At 39.5% G+C, this 23,135-nt stretch overlaps 1 protein-coding gene across 1 annotated transcript in view; it reads left to right on the forward strand.

Moving 5' to 3' along the window:
* The first annotated feature begins 217 nt into the window (after positions 1–217).
* Brinp1 (BMP/retinoic acid inducible neural specific 1) overlaps positions 218–23,135 on the forward strand; it is a 190,095-nt gene continuing 167,177 nt past the window's right edge. Inside the window, exon 1 of the mRNA XM_032902854.1 lies at positions 218–613. The gene's annotated coding sequence lies outside the window, so the exon portion shown is untranslated. The remainder of the gene's footprint in view (positions 614–23,135) is intronic.

The following is a 23,135-nucleotide window of genomic DNA, read 5'->3' on the forward strand; positions in this document are numbered from 1 at the left end:
AGTTCCCCTGAAGCTCATCCTTGGCCCACCCAGTCCGCCCCTCCCTTCAGGCGGCCCCACTTCTCTTCCCCCACCGCCTGAAGACGTACAAAACACTCCTTGGAATCTACCCCGGCTCTCAGCTCCTCCCTCCCCGCCCCCGGCAGCCTCTCCCCCATTCATTTTCCTCCGTCGCCCGCAAAGTCCCTCCCACTACCTAGCCCGGCCTCCGCTGCTCCCCGCCCGCAGACCGCGGCGTACTTGGACTTCCCTCTCCATTCGCCAGCCGCCTCGCTCCGGGTCCCCACGGCTGCGAACTGATCTGGCACGGGGGGGTGGGCAAGAGGAGGAGAAGAGCGCAGGCAAAGGAGAAGGCTAGAGAGACAGAGAGCCGGAGGCAGAGGGAGTAGTGGCCACCTTCCGGAGCCGGGATTCATGCCTGTCCTCGGGACCAGCCAAGGGGACTTTAAGGCTGAGTATGAGCCAGGCTGCTAGGAGCCAGGTACCCCCACGCCTGCAGTCCCCGCGCCGTCCCCGGTATGCGAGCTGGACGCAGGGCTCTTCCAAGTTCCCACCGAGCCGAATAAAAAGCGTCCTCCTGCTGTTCTCCGCCAAAGACGGTCATTGACTCCAGGTAAGACGACTCCCGGCGCAGCTCCCCACAGCCCCTCTGCCCTTGGAACCCGCCCCGGACCGCAATCGGGGCGCCCCCGCCCGCACCTCCCATCCCCCTTCCAGCACCCTCGTCCGGTCTTCCCTTGCCTCCAAGTCCTCTCCTGTTCTAGAGACTGGGGTTCCTGTACATTGGACTCCATGGGTTAAATGCGGGTTTTAGTAAGTGTCGTGTGTGTCCCCGCGCGCTCCCGACGTGTGTACCATGGTGGGAACTTGATGTGATGGTAGTGTATGTTTGCCTGTGAAGCGTCGTTTGCGTTTGATGCGTGGTGTCGTGTGTGTGTGTGTGTCTGTGTGTGTGTGTGTGTGTGTGTGTGTGTCCCTGTGCCTTATAACCTACTTTCAACGCGGTTTTGTGTGTGTGTGTGTGTGTGTGTGTGTGTGTGTGTGTGTGCTTGTGCGTCTGTGTATTTTTTAATTAGATCTCTTCAGCTCACAGGGGAATGGAATAGGGTTCTTACTACAGGATCACGTAGCCTCCGGGAAGCCCGCTGTGGACTTCCTCTTTGGTCTCTGGGCATTGGTTTGGTAGAGATGCTAGGAATATAGACGGTGCCTTTATTTAGCTCAATGTTGGTACTTACGAAGGAAAAATATCGTCTAAATCACGGGATAGTGCTGCACACTTGAACTCACCATTATAAATGAAAGAGACATGTCCAAAACCCTAGGCAAGAGAGATGCTGTCCCTTTAAATTCCACACTGGGCAGACTCCAGGATTCTGATGGGAATTTGGAGAGCCTGAGTATGGAGTGAGAAGGAAAGGAGGAAATCAGGGATCTCCTTATCTACTGCACGACAAGTCTTGGGTAGAGAGATCACCCTGTCTTCCTGTTGCAATCAACACACACACACACACACACACACACGCCTTTTGTTTAGGGGGTGGTCTGGGTAAGTTTGCCTGAATCATCTCAAGGGAAAAGAGTAAGCATCCTCTGGCAATGTGATCGTCCATCTCAGTTACACTGGGTACCAGAGAAAATAGCATTTGGGGCAGCTCTGGGTGCTTTGGGAGGAGACTGATAAGGTACTTTCCTAGGATGCATTCTTTTTGCCTTCTCCATCTCAGACAAGCTTTGGAAGCCCTAGAATCCCTTCTTAAAACAGTGCTTTCTCATGCCTCCAGGAAGTTAGGAAGCTACTAGGGAAGGGAGAGAGATTAGTGTGTTTGGGGGTGATGGTGGTGGATGGGAGGTGGAGGTCTATATGTGAATATTTAAGGACCAATAGCTACAATTTGTGAGGGATGGTGGGTAGGGAATCCATCACAGAATGTGGTGGTAGTTGACTTAAACTGCTGTCTGGTTTGCACCTCACATTTGATGCTTGGCTCTAAAACACTGCCAAGGACAGGGAGGTCTGGAAAGAATCTCAGGAAGACAATTTGAGGTAAGGGTCTCCTTCCTATTTCCTCTACCATTTAGGAGTCTGTTTAGGTAAATACTTTGGCCACCCTGCCCAGGCACAGTTGGGCTTTGGTCCTGGAGCCAGCCATTGATTTGATTCCCGGCTGCCTTTTAAAGGCTTGCCCTACTCAGCAAAAAATGCTGAGTTTTACTGCTGTTAGCATGGCTTCCAGACTAGGCAGCTGTTACTTTCTCAAGGTAAATGGCAGCCATTCTGCTTGTAAGCAGTGAAGCTAGAAGATGAGGCTGAGGTGGTGTGATAGAGAGTCTAATGGGTCACTAGAAAGGCCTCTTGAGAGGGAAAGAAAATAGAAATATACCTGTTTTTTTTCTCTTAAACACTTATAGGTACGTTTGTATCTTCTGAGTAGAGATAAAAGCAAACGTGTGTTTGCAGGAACCTGCCCCAGCTGGTGGGTGTCTGTTCTACCTGCAAGCACTTGCACACATACCTTTTTCTGGCTACAGGCTGATCTCTCAGGCTGAAGACTTCAGGAGGGCATGCCTACAGAGTAGACTTTACAAAACTCAGGTTAGATCACAGCGTCCTAGTGCAGATTTGGGAGGGGTTTTGCAAGTAGAAGAGCCCTCATGTTGGGAAAGGTTCTCATTATCTCTGGTCCAATGTATAAATGAGCTATTGCTATTGCTATTAAACAGCAACCAGGCAGGACTGTGGCTCAAAGAGAGGATGACAATTCTAAATATTCACTCGAAAATTGGTGGCATGGCCAGGACTAGAACCCAGGGAGTTATTCAGCCAGTCAATGTCTTTTTTGTTTGTTTGTTTGTTTGTTTGTTTGTTTCATTACCCTGTTCAGGAACTCACAACACCCTTATCCTACCATACTTCTCAAGATAATTGACTGTCTTCCTTTCTGGAACTTCTCATTTCAGAGATGCATCTCAGACTTTCTTCATATGAATGTATGACCCAGGAGAGAAAGTGCATAATGCCTCAGCCATTCTTCCTACTTCACGAAAGCATTTGGAAACATATGAACACACAGGGATGCAGAGAGAGAGAGAGAGAGAGAGAGAGAGAGAGAGAGAGAGAGAGAGAGAGGGAGAGAGAATATTCTGCTTTAAGGTCATCAGATAATTAAATGCACATGGAGATCCAAGACTCTATATGACTAGTATATAAAACCCAGTAGAAAATTTGGACCGAATTGACCCTTTTATGAGAAAAGTTTTGCTTTCTGGAGAACAAAATATATACTTAGACATTCATGCAAATACTCCAGGAAAACTACTTACATTATTTTAAATTTTATGTCTTACATTCGTGGTATAAGCACAAGGAGCATACACAAGAATATATATACATTCATACACACACACACACACACACATATATATATATATATATATATATATATATATATATATATATATATCCAGAAGCCTTCCCTTTCTAATACATTCTCTTAAATGTGACTAACCTCTTAAACCCTGCAAGAAATTGAACTACCCTTTGTAAGTGCATGGCTTGTAGGTGGGCTTGGACTTACAATCTCAGGGAAAAGAAAACATAAAGAAAGCCCTTTGAGTCACAGGACCTTCAGAAGTCAAAATCAATTTCCCTAAAATGAAAAGTATGTTACCAGTCTTTTAGATGCTCCTTTTGAGGTGCAGGGAAATACTTAGAAATACAGGGATTTTTAGGCCTATCTGCAATAAAGCCATTAACAACCTCACAAACGTTCTTTTCTGGAGCTGGATGGCACTTTAGCTCCCAGAAGGGGGAGCTGTGACTCCATTTCAGCCATGGAGAAAGAGCTCTGATATTCCAAATAAGCTCTGGGCCCCCCCCCTGCTGAGTTGAGAAGGCCTGGCTCCTGCTGTAGGAAATGTGACTGTAGCAGCATAGGTGGGGACTGTAAAAATGTTCTCTCCCGCTCAGTTCAAGTGGGACATCTCTTTCTTTGTGCTTTCAAGAGAGTTTATGCTATTTACCAAATAGTTCTCTCCTCTTTTTCCTTTTTTTTCTCAACCTGTCTTTGCCCCCAAAAGACCCTGCAGTATGTGAGGAAATATTTTCTGATTTGCACATGCTTTCTCAACCTTGTTTCTTAGATGAAGTCATTAAGAAATATCACCAAAATAGGCCCTTCAAGTTACTCGTAGCATCTTACTTCCCTGCATCCTCTGATCTAAAATCCAAAGTTTAACAAGTAAGTTAATGAACTCCTGTAAGCATATCAAACAACAACAGGAAACATAGGAAGAGTCATCAAATATAATTTTTCAGACTATCTCCCCATTGCTTTTCACTATAATCTTTCATATGAATGATAATGGATGCATCGTAGTTTTCTTCATCATTCAAACCCCACACATTTTAGCAGCTCTCTGAGATGATCCTTCTTAGAAGTCTTCCCAAGGTCTTGTTTCAGAACCAATCTCTTTTAGCTGGATTTTGATATAATTTTGCTGGAAACCCTATTTATTTAGTTTTTAATCTCTATTTGTTCTGTTTTCAGTCACACTAGGAACGCTTTCTCTTTATCACATCAACATGTGATCATATGAGCAGCATTTCTCTTTTACTAGCTGGCGAGTGGCACACAGTAGTTGCTTTATCATTTTTTTTTGTTTTTGTACACATATTCAGTTTCAAAAAGTCATCTGTCAGTGCTCCCTCCCCCTAAAATTGATTCTTATTTACTCAAAACAAAGCTATTATGCCTTCGACACCACATCACTTAACTCACCCACTCAGGAGTACCAGTGACGGTACTGACAGGTAGTCATATCAAACTTGACAGTGCTACTTGCTGTGTCCCAGGCTCCTTAGTTTTATTCTCTCCTGTAATCTTATTCTCATCCAGTGAGGCAGATATACTTACTATACAGAAGAAAGGGAAACTGCTTTTGTCCATCTCCTTTTAAGCAGAGGGCAAAGATTTGAACTTTTCATGAGCATCTTCACTTTTCTACTACACAATCAAGGTCAATCACAGCCATTGATACCTCCATTTTCAATGGATGCTAGGACAACTGGAGCAGATTGTCGTCTCTTTGGAGCTGATGCTCTGAAGATATTGTGAAACCTCTGGATTTACCATAAAAATAAAGTTTTTTTGAGGAATTTCTCGGTGAAAGATTTTCAACAATCAAATCTTCTATGACAACACAGGCAGCATGTGTCTCTGTAGTATCAATTTTAATATAACAGTAAATTAATTGCTACACGAAGTACCCTGGGCTAAATCTGGAGAGATTTTTGGGATGTTTTCTTGTTTTTAGCTGTAAATCTTCCTGTTATATATCAGGCCTCAAGATTAAACAACTGTGATGATTTTCCAGTTTGCAGGTTTTTACATGATATCTAAATATCTAAGTATCATATCATTGAAAACACTCTCCTTTGAGACTTAGAGCCGGATTCATGTGATATTCATTTGAAAAGCTTGTCTTGTATTGCACACTTGATAATGATCATTCTCTAGATTTTCTTGCCTTTAGGGTATGAGGATTGGGTTAGAATCAAGAGAAAGAATTTATATATTTTCAATAGCAGTAGAAGCTGAGTGTTTTCTACTTGGCATATGTTGCTCTAGAACAGTACTGTTAAACTGAACTTAGGAGAATAAGAATATATTTTCCATGTTAGGCAATGTGGTAGCCACTGCATTCATAAATGTGCCAATGGATTCCGTTGAAATCAGCTTTTGATTTCATTTAACATTTATTTGTTTTTCATTTTGATTTGCACAGCTGTATGTGGCTGGTGGACACTAAAATGGACAGAGCAAGTTTAGACATCACTAATGTTTTATATATTTGGTTGTGAGCCTAGCCTTTAATAATTGAGCCATCTCTCCAGCCCATCACCAATGTTTTATGAAGACAGTCCTGCTTTGATTGGGGTTCACATATGGAGGAAAGGATGGCTAATAATGAGTAAGCAAATAGAAAACCACAGTAATTAAATCTAATATTAAATGTCATACAAGTAATTTGGGCTCCCATGCTAGAAGGGAAGGTGGGCGATATAACTTTAGATGCGTTAGTCATAAAAAGCCATTTCTGAAGAAATAATACTGATGTTGAGATTTATGTAAGAAAACTGAATGGAGTCATTATGCAGGGGGATGGTTAAGAAGGCTAAGGATGTATAGATTCTCACAGTAGATGAAGCTGTAAATGAGAAGGCGGGGATATGAGATGAAAAAGAGAGACAGAACCCATATCAGAAAGGTTTTGTACAAGAGGGCAAGAGGTTTTGACATCTCTTTGACAAACCTTTAGTTGGGTAGTATGAGGCCCGAGAATGGAAGGCATTCTGTAAATTGACAGGTCATTTTCAGGTATTCTCTTATGCTCTCATCATGCCCATTTTTAATCACACATTCCCGGGTGTTCTTCATTTCCAGTCCTGCTTAGAGTTCCATATTCTAGAAACCTTTAGGCTTAAAACACAAAGGTCAATGGATAGAATAGGGGGAAGAGAATGAACCTGTGGGCAGCAGGTAACTGAAACATGCATGAAAGAGGGGATCCTGGCTGCAGTTTCAATTTACAGAGGTATATTGAATATATTCTTTGCAAAAAAATTTGAACAAAGTGCTTGAACAAATATGTTAGTGAAAGTTGATAATGTAGGCCATCTAACAAGAGATATGCAAATTCCCCAATAGTCATAATGGGATGATAATTGCCATTTCAAAAACCTCGTAGGGTCTGGGGAAAGGGGAAGGCTACTTAGTGGTCTGGAAATATATATATCATATCTTCTTTACTTCAAAACTTCATTTGATAAAAGCACAGAGACACAAGGCTCTTGATATTAATCCTGCTTCCTCTTGGTGTCTATAAATACTCCTTAAGGGCTTCTCTTTTTTTGTCTGTGTTTGCCTTCTGTATAGAAGGCCCATATTATGGCTTAGCTTCCTGAAGAGACATTGCTAGGTTGTATGGAAATGCAGCATGACAAAGTTCTTCAAAAAGCAGAGAGAGACACATGCATGGTGACTGTGCTTCATCATAAGAGTTAGATGTCGGGTTGGGGATTTAGCTCAGTGGTAGAGCGCTTGCCTAGGAAGCGCAAGGCCCTGGGTTCGGTCCCCAGCTCCAAAAAAAAAGAACCAAAAAAAAAAAGAGTTAGATGTCCTCTCAGAGATGAGCCAATCTAAAGGAAGTCATACCTCACAGCACTGATTGTGATTCAATGCAGGCTGGGATAGATGGTGAGCCTGTTGCCACTGGTGCAACTCTTAAGAGCAAAGTGATTAAGTATTAACATGAAAACCACTATACTCCTGGAACAGAGCAGCCCAAAATGGTTTTTTTTACAAATCCACAGACAGTCCTTACTACTGAGGGGGCAAAGAAGACAATTAAGAAAATAATGAGGCCAAGGAAAAGTGAAATTAATTTTTTTTAATATGAGAGTGAGCAGGATTTTTATCTCCCAGGGGACCTATCTTTTGGAGATTGAAAGTGGACTCAAGGAGGATAGCCTGAATAAGACTGGGTGTGAGAAAGTGAACAATGGTCAGTTACCAGAGTTGCCTGCTATCCCCACACAGGAAGAGCAAGCCTGATGAAGGGCCACAATTTATCATTCTTAACAAATTCTGTTCTCACAGGGTGCAGAGCTGTAAGAGGCATATTGGTATCGTCTTGGGAATAGCTAAGTAACTGTATCCCCCCAAGGGTGGGAGGTAGATCCATAATGCTATTAACTAAAGTACGATGCAATCGCTTTTTGTGTAAGCTGTAAAGGTTGGAACAGCAGGGCTCCAAGTAAATGGCCCATCTGAACAGCTAGAACCCTTTGTAAGGGTTAACCCAATACAAGTAGCAAAGGCATTCCGACATATAATTTATCTAGCTTTGCAGATGCCCAGAAAATGAGTCAGTGGGGAAGAATGGATCCTGTGAGTAAAGTGGAGTAGCCAGGTTACTGATTACAAGTTGATTTAGACGGAAGAAGGTTGCATACATTTCACCGGGATGGCTGCACTTCAGAAGAACCACCCTATTAAAGAATAAGTTCTCAAGTTGCTATTCTAAGAATCAGCCATCTGTAAAAGTAGATGAAATGCTTTACATCTGTAGGAATCCCTGGGGTATGCAGAAGCCCCATGAAAAACCTAGAAGAGCATTCTCTCAGAATGCAACATAGACCATAGCCTTGAGCAAATGTGTTGCTGTTTATATGGGAACTGGGCAAACTAAATTTCTCATACAATTGATGAGTTCTGAGTTTACAAGCACATTTTAGGGAAGCACCTACAAGGAACCTTCCTTGTACTATAAAAACATCTGTACAAGCACAGAAGCCATTTAAAAAGAGAAAATCAGCATTTTGCTATGTGTAGGCGTGTAGAGGAAAGATTGAAAAATAGATTACCTGGGAAGGGCTGGTAATGTGGTTTTGCTGCTGGGACACATTTTGGAGACATGACTCTTTAGAGGAAGTGGTCCTCGTCAAGTACCATTTCTGGAGATGGCAAAGGCTGGGGAGGTTTGGGAAGGTTATGAAGAATTTTATTTTAAGTATAAATCAACAAGACAGCATCATTCAAAATCCAGTGAAGCCTTACAAATAATTTCCTAAATTATAAGTAAGCCAGCTGCATTTTTTGCTCTTTTTCTCCTCCCTTTTCTTGCACTGGCAAAAAATACATTTACTCAGAGTTCAAGGTCTTTGCCCACAATATTTAAAGATGGCTGAAATGGCAGTATTATAAAACTCCTCTTGAACCGGGACCACATGTGTATCAAGCTTCTTTGATTACGCTTGTTGTACTATATGGATATGTAGTAGATTCTTTGATGTATATTGTTTATAAGCCCATAGCAGATAGAATAAACTCCCACTCTGGAGATGGGAAAATCGAGGTTTGTAACAATAATGTTTTCTGTTGAGACCATATACCAAACCAATGGTGCGTTATAGAGGACTTGAACCTGTTTCTAGCTGACTTGAAAATGGAAAGATTAAAAGCTTGACAGCTGGAGTCTGAATATCTGTACCTACTAGCTCTCTAACCTTAGCAAGCTTACCTAATATCTTCATTTCAGTTCCACCATCTGTAATATAAGGGAAACAAAAGGGACTCTGTATGGAAGAGAGATGGGAATTTAATGAGTCGATTCAGTAAGTGCTTCAAACCGAACTAGGGAAGTGGTCACAACCACATACTATTAACTAGTTTTGCTTTTATTACTGCTATGGTGTGATGTATCAGACTGAGCATTATTTTCAGTCTTAGGTTTGTTTTCCACCTGGAAAAATCATACACAAAAGTGATTACTTTTAGGTTGGAGACATGACCTTGTAAAGGAACTCTTGAGATCATTCTTACAAACCAGCCCAGCATCCCTCAGTGTAGCAGTGTGACAGCAGTGTTTACAGGAGAGACTGAGAAAGTAGGAGAAAGGCTCAATAGTATGCAGAATTACTAAGGCGGAATTTGTAATTCTCTGTGTTGCTATGGGTCAGAAAACAGATGTGGATGGGTCATTGACCATGAGAGCTGAAAGTCATCGTTCATATAGGCCTGTTTAATTTTCTCTCCCTTTCTTTTGTCTTATTGCGTACATAGAATCATTCTCTTTAAGGTGAAAACAGAACCTCAGTTAGCTCAGGAGCCCTGAGTCCCGGCAACCTCTTTCTCTTTACCTGTCTACTTCAATTTCTAATATGTAAGGCCAGTGTTCCTGTTAGGTTTACCTGAAAGCATGGATGACTGACAGTAACTGGATGCTCGGTGAACTTGGTTTATCTTTATCTTCATGATTGCCTTTTACATCATCAATGCCATTTACTTTATCAAGTTCCTAAATACCTTGAAATGATTTTTATATTATATTTAACCTTGAGTGTGATACTCCAAATTTAGAATTCTGTCCGTTTTCCCAACAAGGACTCTCTTGTCTACGAAAAAATGAAGAATTCACTGTAAAATATGCAATAAGTGACAATATCTGACCTCAAGACCTTGTCTACTATGACACATTAAATGTGATGTTATTTTCTGAATTGTCTTCCCTTCTTGCATTAGCTTAAGACATTGACCAGCTAGTAGCTGCTTCTAGCCCTACCCAAGTAGCTTCTTATAGTGGGGGTTGATGGCTGCTACTTGGCCTCTATTATCTTGGGCTAGGTCAGTCATTGTCAATCATCAACCATTATGTCATAAGCCTTTGGCTTCACTTCTGATCTTTCACTTGCCTAAAGTAGGAAGGCATCCATTGTAATTTTTCCAGAAGTTATAAATGGAACTGCTGGAAGGAGCTTCCTAAATCCTCCCTAACAATATGCATTTTACTTCCTTTCCTTCTTTATCTGTCAGTATCATGAATATCTTCCACTCTTGTTGTTCGTTCTGGCTGCCAATTTCATAGCCTCCTAAAATAGTAATTTAATTTTACAATGCCTCTGTAGGAAACCTTAGCTTAGCCTGTTTATTTGCACTCTAATCATGGAAGTTCAAATGCTGCTGAAACCAGGGCAGTAGTCATCGAATAAGCAAGCTACTTTCTAACTTGGAGCCAATGCCAATATTTTTCTTTTTATGGAAAGAGTAACTGCAAACCTACCTGTCATCTCTGTGATCTCACTGCCACTGTTAAAAGCAACTCAAGAAATTGGAGCGTGGAGGTGGCACATATTTCACAGCCCGATGTTGCAAGATGCTCAACATATTCTATGTTTCTGTCTTTTTGTCTCTTCTCTATTTACTTGAACACATACATACTTACATGTAGTCAAGAAAATGGATACTGAACACAGTTCAGAACAAGAAGAAAAAAGAACTATAGATAGTTTGAAAAACGTTCAAGTAGAGTCACCCCTTCGTAACACTGTACCATGATCCCAGTCATAATTGTAGGATCACCTGCTATTAGAAAGTAAACTTTAAAATGGAGAGCGTGCAAGGCTACAAATGTGTATTTTGTGTGTGTGTGTGTGTGTGTGTGTGTATTCTCTTTCCATTTAATGCACATTTTGTGAATAAATTGAGAAGAAAGAAAGAAGCCATTAGAAGGGAAGATGAATGGAAGACAGTGAGAAAAGATGAAGAGGAGGGAAAATAATATGTTTGTATGAAAATGACACAATTACATTTTACCCCCATTATTAAGAAGGGGGTTTGTTTTGTTTTGATTGCTACTAGGACATCTCAATCAAATGCTACAAGAGAGATGGGATAAGGTTAGGAAAGATGTTAAGATGTAATAAAACAAAGTTTTGCTACTTGAAAACAGAGAAGCAATAAATAAGAGCAAAAGCAATAGGGTACCTAGTTACATTATGACAATGTTTTATAGCTGCTGCTGCTGTTGTTGTTGTTGATAATGATGATGATGAGGAGGAGGAGGAGGAGAAGGAGAAGAAGGAGGAGGAGGGGGAGGAGGAGGAGGAGGAGGAGCAACATAATTTTAACATCATTGTAGGTTGTTTTAGCAGTGAATGCCATTCAGGCAAGCAGTGCAGGAAAAGAGAGGCTCCCTTACAGGGTTAGAATTGCACATTCAATGCACATGTGGCCTGTGTTTGCTTCATTTTAAAATTAAGGAATAGAGCTGGCAAGGTTTGTCATGGATTAAAGTACTTGCTGGCCAAATATAGGGTTGGAGTTCATATTTTCAGAGTCCATGTAAATGACAGATGCACATGGTCATAACCTATAGAGCCAGAACTCTGCTAGTCCTGTCAGCGAGGTCTGAGTTAGCTGAGACCTACTTCAATGACAAAAGTAGGGAGGAAGAGACTTCTGGCTTCATCACCATCTGGGTTTCACATGTACATACACGTGTTCCTGTATACAGGAGTGAAAAATAAATAATACCGGGAGAACTTCTTATTTTACACTTCTTTGTGCTAGACATTGTTCTAAGAGCTGTGAAAACAGCTGCGAACCCGAGTGATTAAGACCCCCAGCCCCATCTTGGAACTTATTTTCTACTTGAGGGAAAAGATGTTATATAAATAATCAAGCAAAAATATAGTGTGTGTCAGATGGTGATAAGTGTAATAAAGAAGAGAAAAAAAAATAGACCATGACTAGAGAAGGAAAGTGGGTGGCACAGATGGCGTGGTGGTACAAGGCATGCTAATTTGTGTAAATAGGAAGGGGGATGCCCACTGGGGAAGGTGGGGTTGGAGTGGGCTGACTTTGAAAAGAAGTCTGGATGCAGAAGACACAAGGCACATACCTAGCCAGGTAGGGTAGTTAGCCTTCCAGGTGGAGGTAGGCAGGTAAAATCTTTACCTCTGAACGTATTTAGAAGGATAATTAGAGTGGTTTGAGCGAGTAAAATTAAGAAGTGGGGCCATGCTCAGGATGGATCTTCTGAGGTGGGATTCTGTGCAAAGAGGCCGATGTGAATACCGTGGAGGAAGCAAAAGGAAGTGAGGGAGATATCAGGAGAGTTGGAGCTCCATCCTGACACAACTCCAAGCTATCCCAATTTTTACAGAAGAGATGAAAATGCTTCTAAATTAAAAATAGGACCTCCCCCTTAGAAGTTCGTTAGATGTTCACAGTGTGTGAAGAACGTTCCTTCTGAGGACAAAAGGAAAATAAAATTAACCAAAGCACAGAATTATTGTGGTTAATAATAAAAATAAAACACACCATCCCACGCTATTGCTAGCGCCAGTGGGCCACATGGCATCTGCAGGATATTTTCATCTCAATCAGCAAAATGTCTTAACCTGACTCACTAAGTTTTCAATTTCCATCTCACACTGCCCACTACTCTCTGTCTTTGGTAGTCTCTCTGCCTCCCCGACTAGCCCCGTCAGTGACCATCCAGCTAGTTCCCAAGGTGGGTCACCAATGCCATGGTGAGACCGCCTATCTCATGGCTCCGTTGCTGTGGACTTTGCTCAAATTCCCGGCATCCACTCCCTATGGGTACAGTCACAATTCCCAGTATCCCAGTAAAATCAAAACTCTAAAAGCTTATAATTTATCATTTATATCAACAAATCTCACCCTACACAACATCCACAAAAGAAAATCTAAACCAGTTAATATTGATATTAACTGCACAACTAGATTAGACAAGTTGTACTATAAAATCCATCCCTGATGAAGTATTAGTAACTCTCTGTGGACCTTTAAGGCCACAGAGATCTGAGTGTCCTTCTCTACTTCCACCTTGGTTCTTCTTCCACCTTTCTTATTCATTTCTTTTTCTGTCTTTCTCATCTCTCCTGCCTTACAAAACTCTGTCCCCAGCTTTCTTTTTCACTGCCCAATCACAGGCCTTGCCTTATCTTGTAACTGTTCTCATCTGCATATAGACATCAATCCACACAGAATGAAGTTTACGGACTCTAATCATGGCTTTTGGGAAGTATCTTCAGACACCAGGAGATGGAATGATAGGAAATATCTGCATAATGGGGAAGCAGCAGGATCTTCCATGATGTTTTGATATTAAAGTGAATATCACATACAGAAAGCACTTGGGACTATTTCTTATGCTCAGCAAGTGTTCCATAAACGCTTAGGGAATCTTTTTATATTGACTGCCATTTTGGTGAGTAATTGAAGAGGTATAAGAAGCAAAATATCATAGAATGCATGATTGTTGAATAAAATACTTCTATTTATTAGTGGCTACCTTTGGATAATGTGTTATAAATGAATTTCATTCTTTCTATGATGCTTACCTGTACTTCCCAATATTCTGAAATAAATATGCAGTATGTGGGTAATCAATGTTTTAATTAGTAGGATCAAGGAAATTAGTGAGCAATCCATGGTAGGTTAGAAGAAAAACTGAAATACAAGGGAATTTATGAATGCACATTGTCTACTTTTGTAAGTCATCCTAGGTCAAATGTGAAGATTCAACTTCTTTTTTTATTCACTATTGGCTTAAGTAATAAAATTCATAATACACTGATGATATTCTAAGTGATTTGTGATTTCTTATGAACAAAGATTGGCTAATAGCCCCTTAAAACAAAGTAGGATCAAATTTATATTAAATGAAACCATTTTCTGAAGAGAGGACACATGTCAAGGTTTGAGAAGCAGGGATGTGTCCAGAAGCCCTTTCTCTATTTCAAATTTGGGATAGATTACACACACACACACACACACACACACACACACACACACACACACACACACACACACACACACACACAGAGTAAGTCTCCATTTCCTCACTAAAAAGTGAAATCTTGAAGTTCACATCACCAATCTGAAGACACTATAGAGGCAGGGAGGAGGTCATTAATTGATGCTGACTCTCAAACCAGCCCAGCTTTCACCTTCCCCCCTGCATTCAAGCAGCTTCTCATTTCTACTTTGCTTTATTATATTATTTTAAGATTTAAATAAGAAGGTGTAAAGTTTTAAAATTATTTAAAAACATTGTTTTCAACTTCTACTGCCATTTGCACTATTGCATTGAGTTATTTTCAAGCCAAACATGGCTTATACATCCCCAAGTAGAGTCTTTTGCAAGAAAAGACTAAGATAAAACTGTGCCTTCATCGCCTTTGTCATCAAAATGTATGCTGTGCATTTTCTATAAGTAGATTAAATGATATCAAGATAGTGGCCTATTTAAGATAGGCTTATAGGAAAATAAAATATTTACCTAGAAATCCTGAGCACTAAAGGATATCACTATTAGTTTTCCAGAAAGATTAAAGTGAGGGGTTGCCCTGGAAATGGACATGGAAAAATCCAATTGCCTGGAAATAAATGAAGGTGGATGACATGGTGAGGCTAATAATATGACTCCACATTTACTTGTCTATATCACAGACACAGAATATTAGAAGTAAGGCTTTTAAAACAACATCTAGCTATTCCTCTCTTTAGATAGGTTAAGAAATCAAGAGCTGAGGAGATGGTTTAATGTGTCAATTGAATTGTCATACAAGTATAAGGACTCAGTTCAGATAAACTAAAATACTGTAAAACTGGACAGGGTAGCATGCATCTGAAAGTATAAAATTCTTATGGCAAGGTAAGAGGCAGAGACAGAATTACATGAAGCTCACCAGTGTACACCAGCAATTCACAAGAGACTATGAGAAAGAAAGGAAAGGTGAGGGCTGATACGTTATGATGTCTTCTGATCTCCGTATGTGCCATGGCAAGCACACACCTGAATTCCCACAACAAACACTCATTTACACACAACACATAGACGTACACACACACACACACACACACACACACACACACACACACACACACACACACACACACACCTCACTCAAAGAAAAGAAATAAAAGCTTTCAGAATAGGAGCTGTATTGACAAAGGTCACTTTTGTAGCATAGTGTCTAAGCCAAGAATGCCAGTTCACTGCTCAGGTCTAAAACCATTCTTTCATGAGAATTCTATGTGCATTCTCATGTCCTTTTCTATTAGGTACCATTTTACTGTTTTGTTTTGTTTGGGGTTTTGAAAACTCTGAGAACAATCTATTGGGTGGCACAATAAATTTGAGAGAAGCAATATATTATATGCACAAACATTTTAAAACTAATTTGAATCTTACAATAAAGAAAGATTTAATTATTTTTAATTCAAGTGTTCTTGAAACTATCTGATCTTCCAATTTCAACTTTTTCTTTCCTTTAATTTTAATATTAGTACCTTTTGTGACATGTAAAAAACTGTAAATCGTAGAAAATATATCTTCTATAGAAAGACTGAAATATTACATTCGTGGTAAATTTATGCATATTTAATTTAGATAATATACATTATTTAGAATACATGATCATAACAAGAAAACTATCAGAAGGTAATAAAGAAGGAAATTTCCTTGATTTAATGTACGCGTCATTTTTCCCTTCTTCTCTCTCTCTCCTTTCTAATTAGCTTATTATCCTACTTGTTCTTTCTTGCTTGTTGACATCCTGTGTCTTCTTGTAGCTTTGGTTTCCTCATGTCTGATTATGAAACATCTTTGATGAGTAGACTAATTTTTCCGATTTGAACCCATTAACAGTCTGAGAGCAGGCAGACATATAGTCTGATTTTATGCAGAGAAGCTGGTTCTAAAGTTGGAGAATAACTATATACAATGTGGATTAAAGAAGATGGCTATTCCAGAGGGCTTTTGAGTTACACCACGAGCTGTGTGGAGATAAAAGCCATTTCAGATGGAGAGTAGGATCAGAAGTATTTCAAGTGTTTCCAGAAAGCATGCTAGAGACTGATGCTAGGGAATTAATTCTCAGGTAGGCTATTTAAAGTTGCAGGATTTAGATCTAATAATTTCTATTTATATAGTTTCTGCTGACTATTTGGAGATTTATTAACTTAATTAGATCTACAATTGAGAATGACAGAGAGGTAGGTGGGAGAAGGGAAAAGAAAATCCATAGTAAGCCTTTTGTAGGTCATGACTGTGTTATAGTTACTTTACAGAAGATGTACATATAGACTAGGAGAGTGGCAGGAAAGTGCATGGAGTTACGAAATGCTGGGTTGGCAGGACAAAGGGAAGTGAGGGGTTAAAGATAGCTTCTTCTAAGGTTGTGCTGATCAGGGCTTCCTCTCTCTAAACACTGCTTCCAGAAACAGCAGGATCTCAATTATCTCAATGTGGGCTGTAAAATTCTAAAAAAAAGTTCTCAAAACAAAATTAAGTTTAATTTGCTTTAATTGAAAAATAAACACATGCCATGTACAGCAATCACAGGAGGAGGAAAAAAGGCCAGGAAATCAAATGAACTGTTGGGTATGGAAGACCAATATTAGATACAATAAACTTGAATTGTTATTGATTGAGAAAAATGTGTTTAGGCTTATATAAGAAATAAAATCAATGGTCACATGTCTGATGTTCTGTGCATTTAATAGTTTTATTATTTTTAAAGACTGGAGAGTATTTGAAAAACTGTGAAGCTGGAGTCAACAATTTGAGCTTCACCATTCCATAAATCACTTTAAGGGATTTTGATAAATCATATTTAGTTCCATTTTTATGATCTGTACAATAGGTGAAATAGTCATCATATTTCTAAGAGAATTGCATAACTAATATACACGGAAATTTTAAACTCTTAAGAGATAGCATGAGTGGATGCACAGGGGAAGAGGAAAAGGAAGAAGAATGTTGGAAGAAGGCATTGACAGAGAAGAAGCAGGCTACAGTGAGGCCAGCTGACGCAGTGTTAATAATTATTAGGAGCTTTGTGTACAGACATTAGGGGTCTGTGCTAGATGTTAGGAATAAACATTTGACTCTGCCCTCATAGCACTTACATTCTAGCAGTACGTATTCTAAATATTTAAGCCATAAAATGAAGTTACAAACAAAGACAGGCAAAGAGACTCCCCTTCAGATCCAAGTAGCATGCTCTTGGAGCTCTTTTTCTCTACTGGATCTTTTTCCTTTGTGTGGACTCTGTATTTCCCACTAAGTAGAGCCACTTTGGCCCCTTTCAGATTCTCCCTGCCTCAAACAATGGCATGACAATATTATTCTCACCAAGAGATTTGAGCTTCAAATTGTAAGCTATAAATGTCAGATTCTTATAATATTGACATCTGAGAATAATAGTTGTAGAATTTTAGAAGCTATCAGAACTTCAAATCATAGAATCTTAGGATAATAAAAATTTAGGATAATAAAAAAGTTAGAGTCAGAATCTCATAGGCTCATAGAAAGTAATACTGGTGGAACGTAAAAATCCAATCGTAGTACCATCAAATATTAAAAGTCCTAGGATTATAACATTAGAGTTTTTTCGGAGAAAGTGACATCTTTGGTTGTCTTGTGTGTTTTTCCTCAACATATGAAGAAGAATAAGCAGTTAAGACATATAAGTATTCAGAAATAAATGTGCATATATAATGAAACATGGGAGATGAAGTACTCATAACACTTATAGCAAACCCATTGGCCAAAGGACACCCATAGTAGTGACACATGAATTTTCTGGGTGTTCTAGCACTTCCTAACAGAATGATGGATGGCTTTATTGACACCCAAGACAAACACCTTGAGCAAAAGAAAGCTTGAAGCTAAATAGGATTACCATCTTTACTCACTGGCCAGCTCTGATATAATCTTTATGTTGTCTGTCATTTTAGAAACTGCTTCTCTAACTATGCATTGTCTTAGGACAATGCTAAATTTAGCTTGAGTAACATTCATGCATGACAGTTTTTGATGCTGTTTCCAAGGCAGTAGTTTGCATGTCTGGTGACTTAGACATTTATTCCTCTTCTTGTCTCCAACTCTTCCTTTCTCGTACACATGATAAACCACTGTTGATCTTCACTCTGCCGTATGTTTCCGGTGAAACATTGGCTCAGATCATCTAGACTTGTTTTAATCCTGGAATCTGTTTCATATGTGACATTTATTTCCTCCAGAATCTATATACTCTCACGGGTCTTCATATTCAGTCGTCTATTTTGACAGGTAGAGGAAGAATCAGATTTAGAGAAGTTCATAGATTGAGCCAAGCTCTCTGGTTTATTCTATGAGAGCTGGGTGTTTGTCGATGGTGGTGGTGGTCATGGTGGTGGATGGTGATGGAGTATGTGTGTTTGTTTGTGCATGTACATATGTGTGTATGTGATGTTTGTTAATACATTTTGTATAGTTCGTGTGGTGTTTATGTGGTATGTGTAGAGAGAAGAATATGTGTGATATGTTTGAGATGTATGTGTGATGTGGAGAATATTTCTCTGTGGGGTTTTCTTGTGTGTATGCTTATGATATGTGTGTATGCCATATATGTAGTGTTTACATGTGTCTTTCTGGTGTAAGTGTGGTCTATGTACTTTATAGTATGTTGTATACTATGTGGTATGTGTAGAGGGAAGAGAGAATGTGTTTATGATATATGTGTACAAGTAAAGTGTATATGATATGTTTATAATATACATGGAATGCTATGTATTTGTGGTGTGAGTGAGGGTAGTATGTGCAATATGTGTTGTTCATAGTGTGTTGTGTGTAGTATATTGTGTGATATGTGTATTTGGTGATTTGTGGATCGTTGTTTGTTGTATTGTGGTTTGTGTGGCATATGATGTGTAATATATGTTTATATATGACATGGTAAGTGTTTGTGGTATGTATGGGCAATGCCTTCATGTGTGTGAGTGTGTGTATAGTTTACATGTTTCCGTACACATATGTGTGACTCATAAATAGTGAAGTAACTCTTTTAAATGTGTATATGCCATTTGTGCTTGAATGTGCTCATGGATTCCTAAATGTATTCATATGTGAATAAACTTGCATGGAAATGAATGCTCTCATGAGGAGGTAACACATGTAAGTGCTTGCATGGTTCATGATAGGCATTTGTTAAACAGATATAATATTTCTAAAAATAAAGGATGTGCTTGAATGAGATTTATATATTTATATTTAAAACTATTAAGTAAGCATTATAATGTTTATTTGAATGATGTTTCAAATATATCTCTTGGAATTTGATGTGTCCAGGAGTGATAAATAAAGTGGAATTAATATATTTACATGTGCTCGTGCATGAATATAGTTATATTTATGCATGTGTGGCTGTGTACATGTTTGTGTGTATATGAATGGCTTCAAGTTCATGGGACTATCAGCATTTTCTCATGTGTACTTCTTACTGCTTTTGTGTATATATGTGTATTAATATGCTTGGGTTAAATATATTGCACAGTTTAAACACTAACCATATAGTAAAGCAATCCTTTCTGTTTAGCCCTGTGGACTAAGGGAGAATGAATTGTGTGAGCTATACAAGAAAATCACCAAGGAGATGCAGGATGACAGTTTAATGTAAATTTGACCATATTGCTGACGTGACTATGTCCTTTGCAGGGGTTCTATCTGAGAAGTTATTATCTCCCAACAGCTATTTTTCAGAGTATGCATATCCAGTCCCTGCCACGCTGACTGGGTCAATTAAACTTGGGTAGGGCTCTGACTTGAACATTTAGTGAAATTTTCTTCAATGGTTCAGAAGAATAGCTGTGACTGGAGATCTTTAGAGACTCCACACAGAACAGTGATTTACAGTACCTGAGTGCCTATGTGTGCTCAGTTAGGAGACAAGCACACAGTGTTCTCTCTCCCAGGTCAGGTCTTCAAGTAATTTGAATAGCACTTGAAGTCTGTGCTAAGTGACGTGAGTATGTCTCCAGAGAATTACACATTTTGATGAGATCATGGGGGGAAAAAGCAAGAAAAAGAAATGGAGAGCCCCAAATAAGCAAATGCCAGTGGGTACTCACAAAACAGAAGACAGGGAAAAAGAAGGGATGAGAAGTGTTGATTCAGGGTTAAGTGAATAATTTGAAGTTACATGGGTTCAAGAGGCTGTATATTTCTGTCGGTAATGTTTTTCTCCCTGCATTTCTTTTCCCAGTTTCCTATGCTGGGGGTTTTCCCTGGCTAAGGCCTGAGCCTACATAAATCTTATGCTGTCGTTCATTTAGCCAAGCCCCATAAACATTCTGCATTCATTGCACTGAAGTTTAGAGGGGCTGAAATAGAACTTTGAAATTCCCCTTCACTTTTAATTAAAAAGTAAAAGGATTTTGGCCAACCCTGGGTTTCCACTTCTTTTTAACCAAGCCTGGCTTTTACCGTTGCTGCAGTTCTATTGTTGCAAATGTGATGCACCGATTCGTCTTCCTTGTAATGCGTCTCGGTTTCTGCTCCATCTGTCGAAGAGAAAACATTTGCAGAAATCTTTCAGCTTTTCTCCAAGGGCTGAAACCTCAGTTGTAGCATGAAATGCTAGGCAGGAAGTGGATCCAGACACTGGTGGAGTAGGAAAATTGATAAAATCTGTTTCTGGTATCTTTTTGATTATCGATTCCCACAGCTAACCATTTCTGATATATTCTACCATTGCCACTATGTTTGCAGTTTGTCTCTGCAATTCACTGGGCACTCCCATGCTGCTTCTTTCCACTTTGTGTTTCAAATGAAGTCCTTAGTTCTGTTCTCAAAAGTCCCTGCTCTTTATTTTTCAGAGACTCCTGGGTGAAGTTTTTCTATTCTTTTATTTTGTGTGTGTGCGTTTGTGCATGTGTGCATGTGCATGTGTGTGCATGTGTGCGTGTGTTTATGTGTGTGTGTGTTTATGTGTTACATGTTTCTGTGGACGTGTACTTATGTGCATGTCAGTGCACAGCATATGTGTGCAAGTAGAGGCCAATATATGTGTCTTTCTTAATCTCCTAATTATTGAGGCCAGATCTCTATTATTGGCTACATTAACATGTCTCAGTACTATGACTCTGCGCCCTGAGGAGTATTACAGCTGTATTTCAATACACGGCTTCCATGTGAGTTGTGGGCATTCACACTCAGGTCCTTATGCTTATATCATGAGTACTTTCTTAACTGAGCCACATTCACAGCTACTCTATTGAGGTTCTCTAATATTCTCTCATTCATTTCTTAATAAAAGGATCATATTTTGATATGGGAGAAGTGTTGAAAGACCTAGATTTATGCCTTGACTTACCATGCTTTCACCTGGCAAATTGTTTTCTGAGCCTGAATTTCCTGCGAAAATCTCAGGGGCTGTGAGGATTAAATGGTGTAAACTATGGACAAACGCTTTGCTTAGACTATATGTACCCAGCCAACCTGTTCATTTGTCAGTTATTTTTGCTTGCTTGCTTATTTATTAATGGAGTATTGGCTGTGTGAGCACTGTGGACAAAATCTGTTTTGCTATATCATCTCAAAATAAATAAGAAATCCATGTTTTCTGAGAGCTCATAAGCATGACAGCATAGTATTTAGATATGGAGTCATGGGTAGCCCTCTCTTTCCACTTCCTGTGGGGTCTGGGGTGTAATATGACTTTGAACTTGTGTATTCAAAAAGAAAACATTTGCAAATTCATAATACTCACAATTATCAACATGTCTTCAATGGTACAAGGTTAAATATACTCTTACTAGTGTTTCCAATGAGCATGTCTCTTTGGTATTTAACTAAAGTGATTGAAATTCCTTGTCCATATGACAAACTTGCACTTTGTTTTTAGTATCTGTGTTCAGAATTGCTAAAACTTGGTAGAAACAAAATACTCCTTAGAAGGCGAATGGATGTATAAAACATGGTACATCCAGATAATGGAACATTATTCAGACATAAAAAGAAAGGAGATATTATTATGAAATGAAACAATATGAGGAAAGGTTAATGCACATCACTAGTGATTAATTCGGAAAGACTACATACCACGTGATCGCAACTATAAAACAAAGGCAAAGCAGTCGAAATAGCATTTCAGTGACTATTAGGGATCCAGAGGGGGAGGGGTAAAGAATGGAACACAGAGCTTATAAAATGAAGTTATTGTGCCTGACACTGTAATATTAGACTCATGGTTGCATGTATTTGTTGAGCTCATAAAACATGCATAACCCAAATTGAACCCTAATATAGTCAGTCTTTGGTTGCTAAATCCATGACAATACATGTTCACCAATGGACACAGAGGTTTCACTATATTTTAGAATACGAAATTGGATATGCTATTTAGCTTTATGTATGTAGAGGGATGGGAGACATTGTACCCTGTACCTTTCTTTTACTTTTTGATGTGAAACTAATTTTAAACAGAAAAGAAATAATGAGAATCTGGGGTAGGGGTTACGATGGGTACGGGGTCAATCAGAAGAACACTCTAGGAGGAGGAATAACTCGGAGGACAATGTCTGAAGGGTAAACTAGGCTTGGACTATCTAAAAATATCTACAGAGATTGTAGGAAGTAAACATAGAGATGCTGGTAACTGGTGGGGAGTGACACATGGGGTTATAATAATGGAGTGAAGTAAGAACTGATCCTAGTTCTCATTTAGAGGTGGGAGGCAGCCATTGATCAGGGCGTGATCCAGGAAGGAATCCAATAATAACAACAGCGGCCTCTTACCTTTCAGTTGCCAGACCGTGTCTTCAGTTTTCATTCACCACTCATTGCACACAGAGACACTATGAACAAAGAACAGTGTGACAAGGAAACAGGCACTGAAGGAAGCTGGCATCATTTGCCCACATAGATTGTGACTCTCAGGGCTTGTGCAAAAATCAAATCCGTCTGCTTATTATCTCCTCACAATCAGTTTTGCATTA

The sequence above is a fragment of the Rattus rattus genome, chromosome 1 (assembly GCF_011064425.1).
Source record: "Rattus rattus isolate New Zealand chromosome 1, Rrattus_CSIRO_v1, whole genome shotgun sequence".
NCBI lineage: Eukaryota > Metazoa > Chordata > Mammalia > Rodentia > Muridae > Rattus > Rattus rattus.